The sequence below is a fragment of the Seriola lalandi genome, unplaced genomic scaffold (genome assembly GCF_002814215.2).
Source record: "Seriola lalandi dorsalis isolate HSWRI2012SDOR001 ecotype SW California unplaced genomic scaffold, Sedor1 jcf7180002054249, whole genome shotgun sequence".
Taxonomy (NCBI): domain Eukaryota; kingdom Metazoa; phylum Chordata; class Actinopteri; order Carangiformes; family Carangidae; genus Seriola; species Seriola lalandi.
The window spans coordinates 370632-379101 of NW_019524802.1; the positions used below are offsets into that span (position 1 = coordinate 370632).

At 39.5% G+C, this 8470-nt stretch overlaps 1 protein-coding gene across 1 annotated transcript in view; it reads left to right on the forward strand.

The window, feature by feature from the left end:
• The window catches only part of pitpnm3 (PITPNM family member 3), an 87258-nt gene extending 82015 nt beyond the window's left edge, over positions 1 to 5243 (forward strand). The window contains exon 20 of the mRNA XM_023404594.2: positions 1165 to 5243. The gene's annotated coding sequence lies outside the window, so the exon portion shown is untranslated. The remainder of the gene's footprint in view (positions 1 to 1164) is intronic.
• Positions 5244 to 8470: the final 3227 nt, after the last annotated feature.

An 8470-nucleotide genomic window follows, 5' to 3' on the forward strand; every position in this document is an offset into this window, starting at 1 on the left:
GTGAACAGAAAAGATATTACCTAAAAATCATTGCAGTTTGCAAATCAAAGTCTTCACAGACTTAGTTTAAGATTCACTTATGACCTTGCTGTAGTTGTGCACACACACAGTCTTCTTGTGCAGAGAGGGAATATTACTGACATTTCAGGTGTCAATAACAATCTGTCTGACCACTTGTTTCTCGTCCATCTGGACAAGATGTCCTTCACAAATGATGCAGGTTTTTCTTGGGACAGAGCAACGTGAGGCTGCACTGTACCGCACTGTTTCAAATTCAAGAATAGAGCAATAAGTCACATTATTTAGTTTTGTAAAAAAGAAAAAAGAAAACTGTTGAGTGGTTTGCGAGTACAGTTCAGGTGTACTCAGGTATGGTTTGTATCAGGTGTGAAAAAAACTGTACCAAAAGACAAAAGTATCCAAACTTTAGTTGAGAGCATCAAAGTGGAGAGGACTGTCAGAATGTGTGTGTCCTCAGGTTTCTGTTTTATTGTTTCCCACTTAAGAATAACAATGGCTGTCAAATTAACAGCAGCAAACATTAACATGACATTAATAAATCCTTGCTGAATAATGCAGCCTTTCACCTCTCACTTCACTTTACTGCATTGCTTGTTAAGCCGTTAAGAGCCTATGGCTCCACAAAGCAGTGACGCAAACACAGATTGATTTTGCTTGCTAATGTTGACTTCCAGCAAAGTCAATAAACGTCCACCTTGATTAGATTATGTTCTTGGGTGTACCTGATACATTACAGTCTTTACACTTTTAGTCATAGAGGCATTATTATTTTTGTAAATAAACTTAGGTCTAAGAGGCCAAAAGAAAAAAGGAGAAAAACAACAGAAGGGAAACATTATTCTTGTGGCAGCCTGAGTAAGATGTGCTATTATTAGCAGCAACACCCCAGTAGGACTGGATGTAAATTTTCCCATGATTATGATTATGTAAGTACTGATGAGCTACAACTGCAATGTCCTCCCATGCTTGAAATCCACTCATTTTTAGTTTCGGAAATATTGTCTGTGCAATTATGGAGATTTGAGCTGTAAAACTGTGAGAGCTGTAGGAACAAATATGATGACAGAGATTGTGCAAACACTAATCAACATGTGAACTTTTCCTTGAATGTGAGACACCTAATTTCCCTCTCTCACTTGACAGTGTCACTTCTACCTACTGTACCTGTACATTGGATCCTCTGCCGGTATCGCTCACGGCTCAGCTTTACCTCCTTGCTTGGCCCTCTACACTTTGACACCTGTTCAGCCTTTTTTCCTGCCCTGCTCGTGGATAATGTCTCTTAGTCTCTGTGCCTGAAATTTGAAGAAAATGCTGGGGATGGCAATGATCTTTGGGAATGTCTGTGTTAAGCTCAAATTGTGTCTAATTGTAAAATCAGAAGAATGTACTTAAGATGGTAAACATACACACAAATTCATGTGCACATTCATGTGCCTCAGAGGATGAAAAACGTGGCGCCTGAGGTGACTTTGAACACGGTGACACCGAAGAAGCAGATTACAAGATGCTGCACCACACTCTGATCCCATTCAGACTGCTGTGCTGACAGGTGGTCATGTTGACTGACTCCTGCACTGATGTAAATACTCAACTCACATCATCCCTGCGTGGGCTTGTGGACACAGGAGCACTATGACATTTAGGTTCAATCTGTACACGAGCTCTGCGATCTGGAGCCCAAATCAGCCGACCTCCCATTTCACTCTTCCTGTCAGATGTCTCCCTCGCGTTGAGGCTGCCAATCCCCCAACCCCCCTGCACCCACCCACCCACCATCCTTCCCCCTCAACCAGTCAGGCAGAACATGCCTTTCGACAGCCGCCTCAGACCAGGTCCACAGCTGCTGAAGCGCTGTGCTGTGCACGACTCGGTCCCCGAGGTCGCTTTTGCACTATCAAAGTACGCCACAGTTGTTTTCGATTTAGCTGCGGCACTAGCTTAAGAAACAAAGAGTTGTATTTGTATTTTATTGTACTTGTAGTTTTTGTTTCTCCTGCAGATTGAGCTCTGTCGCTGTCTGTTGGTTACTGTAACTACTGGAGGATTAAACACAAATAGTTTGTAGGAAAGTGTTTATTTGACCAAAAAAATGTTTACAGATTGACAGACACCGCTGTAAAAAGGGGTCAACTCTCATTCATCTATATAATAACAATGACAGTGTAATTATCATTCTTGGCAATGTCAGTTTAATTGCTTGGTAGTTGCAGTAGCTTGCAGGATATTGTACAATAAACCCCATGCCAGTTGAAACTCCATCAGGATGCCGTAGCATCCATTTATTACAGCTGCACTGGAGCCAATAGATTTGTGAGGAAATCTGATGCTGTCTTGTGCACTCGAGGTTGAATTGAGTCTTATTGTGGCCATGTTTAAAACTATGTGCAAGTCAAACATATTTTTCTATGAGGAAATATTGTAAATAGAAATATTTTCAATGTATGTTTTTGAACCTTTTGTTGTTTGACTTGTTGAATGGTTGATTTTTGCCTTAAATTGTATTTGATGTTGTTTAGAGATACAAAATTATTTTTATTTCTTTGACCAAAGTATTGAGTTTCACTGTTAGATCATGACAAAGTGCATTTTATCTAGTTGATATTTTTGCTTTGACATGTTTTGGATACTGTATATGTGTGTGCGAGTGTGTGTGTGTGTGTGTGTGTGTGTGTGTGTGTGTGTGTGTATGTGTGCGAATGTGTGTGTGTGTGTGTCTACATAGTTGTTGTGGAGTTGTATTTCCTGTGAATATGAAGACAGTGATGACCATGACATGTAGAGATCCTCTGCAGAGGAATCAGTGGACACAGGGAGGCCAGTGTTAACACACCTGCATGTTCTCACTGCAGCTCACTATTTTTCAGAACTGACTGTGTATTTTTGTAGGTGTGGATTGAAGCAATGTGTCAGAGGATTACTTGGTCCAGGTTTTTATACCTGCTATGAAAGAAAACGGGCTTATGAATTCTTAGGGTGTCTCAGTTTAACTGAACGGAGTGGAACATGCAAGCCAGGAGGGAGACTCCTTTTCTCTCACCTCCTGTACATCATAGGTGGTCCAGTGATTAGCTATTTGATTACTACTAAGTATGTATGACTCCCTGTAGTGTCGCCCCTGTAATTGTAGTGCACCAATTAGCATTACCTGGTAATTGTATAATATTGTAGAAACAATACTGAAATACTTAACTCGATTTTGTTTTTCCATTTAAATTGTTAATACAGAAATTTTGTTATCCGAGCAACAAAATGATCATTCCCATCAATTTACACACAATAATCAAAGTGACTCCATCAGTGTGTATATATCTGTATAACACATAGTGATATTTTCCTGCCATGATGAGACACTGGAGAAGTGAAATATTTAATCTGGGCAGCATTTTAGTACACCAATGTTAGTAAATGGCAAATAATGATCTAATGGTTAAATGATGATGTGCATGTTAATTATTTGATATTGTTAAGTGGCTATCAGATGTCATGTTTGTGGCACTCTTTAATAATGGAGTAATTATTTGTAAGTAAGTGGTGAATAATTATTCATGAACATAGATTCAATCACCACATGCTGAATAAAATGAAAATCAGCACTTCAATTATGATAAATAACTGAGGTTTTGTTGAACAGTAAAAATACTCTGTAAGTGTAAATGAGGCATGGCAAAGACTGACGTTACCTCTTACTTTTACCTCAGACTTTCACTCGTTTCATTTCGTGTGATTAATGGAAACTTTAATGGTGACCAATTAAAGGAAAAAGCAACATAAAGTGTCTTAGGAAAGTGTTGGGCCACCACATCCCACCAGACCAGCTTCAATGCTCTCCTTGGCATTGATTCTACAGGTCTCTCAATTACTGTAGGGATGAACACCATTCTTCCAAAATATATTCCCCCATTTGTTGTTTTGATGGCGGTAGTGGTGGAGAGCACTCTCTAAAATGTTGGTCCAAAATCTCACATAGATGTTCAATTGAGTTGAGATCTGGTGACTGTGAAGGCCATAACATATGATTCACCAAACCATTCACTGACCCCTCGCGCCCTACGGATGGCAGCATTGTTGTCCTGGAAGAGACCACTCCCATCAGGATAGAAATGTTTCATCACAAGATAAAGATGATTATTCAAAACAACTTTGTGTTAATTTGCAGTGACCCCTCCCTTTAAGGGGATAATTGGACCCAAACCATGACAGCAACAAACGCCCCCTACAGCATAACAGAGCCACCAGATCCCCCCACTACAGGTGTCAAGAGTGGTGACTGAGAATTGACACATTCTCAACAGGCAGAGTTGCTAGCTTTTTCCTTACATATCGCTCTAATGCATGAACCTCATGGTCATCAAGTTTGCATCTACAATTTCTGGCCATATTTACTGACGTCTTTCCACTTGATCCAAATGCAGATGTCACTTCACTCGCTGTTCCGATAGAAACACCAGCCAGTTGAGCAGTCTGTGACTGATGCGCCTCCTTTCCATTCCCCCGACAATGAACCCTCTTTCACTTAGATCTTTTCCTGTTGCCATCTCGGTATAGAATCAGAATCAGCTGAGCCTGCCCAGCATTTTTATAAATGCAACAGAGCATGATTGGATGTTAATTTCTTAATTGCACCAAGCATTTGTATACTGATTTATTCAGGTTTTTCCTTTAATTCGACACCTGTCTGTAATTAGATAATCCATTTTAATTTTATTCTTAGACAATAAAGGTAAATAATCCTTAATAATAAAAGAACAGCAGGATCTATTATATCATGTAAAATTATTGTATTTATTGAGAGATTTAAGTGTTACACAATTATTGTCTTCAAATACAAATGATTAACCTCTCACTAAGTACGAATTAATGTTGTCAAATGATTAGTATTCACCAAATCATGACTTAACTATTGGGTATTGACCTAATTTGCCATTTATTAACAGTTCTTATGACTTATAAAGTAAGCTTTTGTATGTTAAATAACATAGTATGACAGTTTGTTTGTTTTTTATTTATTGATTTTATTTTTTTTTTTGTGATCTTATTTTTGGTCTTATGAGTATTTGACACTGGCCTTTTGACCAATGAGGAAAAAAACACCTGGTTTCACTGCTGCAAAGTGTATTGTTTTGTACAGATCTCCTGTGATGATGAACATGTTATTGTGTTTATTGGACTCAGTCCGTATTTATTGCATAAATAAAGATATTTCACAGTTGAATTACTTAGTTTTGCTCCAGGAATGTCTTATTATTCCTTCCACATACTCCTCATATACAGAGATGGAAGCTTGATGACCTGCTATAAGCTGTTTTTTTACTTCAAGGTCAGGAGTTTTACTGTGAGGCATCAAATTAGATTCCAATATCCTCTTATTTAGATATTGTAAGGCTTACTTGTTGCATGTGCCCCTCTGAGTGAATCTTTGGACTATTTCGTTTTACCAGGGAATTACTACCTTGTGTGTCTGTTGGTTGTTCTACTTCCTGTCTTTGTTTTTCCCCTCGCTCTGATTGTCTGCCCCACCCTGATGTGTTTCACCTGTTTCTTATTACCCCTACCTCCCTTGTTTATTCAAGTGTCTGTGTTCCCTTCACCCCTTGTCAGTTTTTCTGTTTTTTGTTCATGTTCCTGAGTTTTACCCTTTGTTCCCTGCCTGCCTGCCTGTAAGTTAGTTTTTGTTCATTTATTAAAGTACCTTCACTGCATCTATCTGCCTTTGTGCGTGTCTGCATTTAGGTCCAGAAATCAGTGAACTTTGACATTATCTTTTCACCATTCACATATTAAGCTATCTGACCTATAAATCAGCTGGTTTGATATTAACATTAGAGGCTGTTAAAGAAGTAGCCTGCAGCTGGAAGCCTGACTCTGCCCCACACAATCATAAGAGCAGCACTTTTCCTTAGCAGATAAATGGATACAAGCCTGTTCTGATTGCTGGAAATCAAACCAGTCATCCATTCACTGCTCAGTTCTCCACCACAGACTGCAGTGTTAAAAGGAGTCATTGATTTCATGCACAAATCTTGGCTGCTTGAGTTGTTGAGTTACTGACAATTCATTCTTGACTTTGGAAAGTGTTGAGATTATTTTGTTGACTCTTTCTTTGCATGGTCTAGAATGAACTTGAGCTCTGCTCAGAAACGAGACCAGTCTACAGCCATGATAGCAGCTCTGTGAGGCTGCACAAAGACACAGCGGTGCTTTGAGCTAATGCTTATGTCAGCATGCTATATGCCAACACATGCCATTGCTAATATTTAGCAGGTTTGATTTTTTTCATGTTGGCTGTCTTAATTTAGCGTGTCAACATGTCAACAGTTGCAAATTAGCACTAAACACAAAGTACAGCTGAGGTTGTTGGAAAATAAACCAAAGAACTGAACAAATACGACCTTTGACAGTCTCAACAGAAAACTATGGGAACACCAAAGGTATTATGATTCAAACTGAGGGGAACATGAAGAAAATTGCATGGCAAAGTATCCAGTAGTTGAAATGAAATTTCACTAAAACACAAATGTGAAACTGCTGGTGGTACTAGAGGAAATTGTCCGTGGATCACTGAAGTCAGTATGATTAATCCTGTGGGGACCATGACTGTCTATACATAAGATAATGGAAATTAACTGTCCAATAATTATACCTATCTAATATATATTCAATAATTGTTTCAGTCTGGACCAGTCGGTAAGACAAGTGAGAGACCGTGGCAGTCGCTAGCAGCTAAAAACGGAAATATAAACATCTACCGATCCATGACACCTGAGCTTACTCCATCTGCTAATGAAGATCTTGTGATGGAAAAGTTCCAAACAGCTGCTGGATCTTGTGGTGAGATTATTTTTTCAACTGCTTCGATATTTGTTATACAGGCCTAATGAGTTACTATAATGCAATATACCGTACTAGTGTCAGAAGTATGTTGAACCTGGAGCTGTTTAAATTATCTACATTTTCCCAGAAATATGCGCTCCATTTCACAGTTCATTGACGGATCCTGAAAATATGGCTTATTTTATCAAATTGATGAACTGCCTTCAAGGTGGCGAGGACAATGACCTCTACCCCGGATCTGTATAAAGTGTTTTATCCTACCCCAGGCATCTGATATAATGAGCTGTGGCTGTGAGCTGGCGCTGTCTCCAAGCCACATTTAAACACCATTAGTAACATATGGTCTGGGAAAACAGGCAAGAAATTGTTCCCCTGCGAAAGGAAAGACTGTTGGTTTTTTCATACTACAAGCGTCATGATTCACATGAAAGATTGTTAGTCAACCACAGTCAAATCTGTGATACAAATAATGAAAACTGAGCCACCGTCTCCGGCTCACAATCCTCTTAATTTGTGTCGCTATTTTTCCTGCTGTTATGCTCATTTGTCCGGAGGAAATCGGTATTAAAAATGCACCTTGTTTTCCCCTAAGTCACCTCTGCTGATCAATATCTTAAATCAAGGAAATTTTCCTTTGAGACTCTTTAGTAAGACTCCACTGGCGCTACTTTACAAATCAACTAGGTCCTCAAGAAACAAGAAAGGAACATGAGAGAAAAACAAAAGACTACATCACAAACTGCTTACTTGAAGCACTTGCACTTTATTCAACCAAAGTGTTTGGGTACAGGGACTTCATTATCATTTGTGCTGATAATAGGAAAGGCAGACAACTCTCTCACAGGGTGGTGTGAAAGACAAAGAAAACATCCAGCGAGGAGCAGTTCTGTGGAAGAAAACACTTTGTCGATGAGAGAAGAACCGAGGTTGTTTTCCAGAGTAAAGGGTGGAGCTACCCACTATTAGTGTGGTGTTTCTAATAAAGTGCTCGAGGATTGTACAGAATCATGCGCAATATATACACACATGCAGACATACAGCATGTTTGATCTCTGCTGCTGTTTTTAATCCTATGCTGTAGCAAATAGTTTAATTGTTTTAACCCTGAAGTTAAATTTGGTTCAGCGAGCTCTCTTCCATTGCTTCTCTATGTAGCAATGCTTATCTGTGTTGTCCCTGTTAAGTAAATGAACACATTCTAGAAATTAATCAAGTAACAAGGTCAGTGTCACTGACGCTGATCCCGTGAGATTGGATTGGTCCATCGCCGATCATCAATCATGCTTTTGTAGTGCTTCTGTGCATCTGAGGCTTTTTCTGGCGACAAGATGTGAATCTTGTTGAAGACGGATGGACCTGATTTGTGAATCGATGAGTGTCTTTGTTGCAGGCATTTTTGTCTTTGTAAGTGGGACTCAGTGGGAATGATGCTTTTACTGTGAGCAAAGAGTAGGCCCCTACTCACTGTGCAGCCACAGGGTGCAAATGTGCAAAGAGTAGCACGCTGCAGCTATACTGTGTAACTTGAGGATATTCTGAGGATCACTGATAACACTTGGCTCATAGGACATGCTGCTTTGCACAGAGTGGCCTCTTTGCATTGAGCCCATTCAAC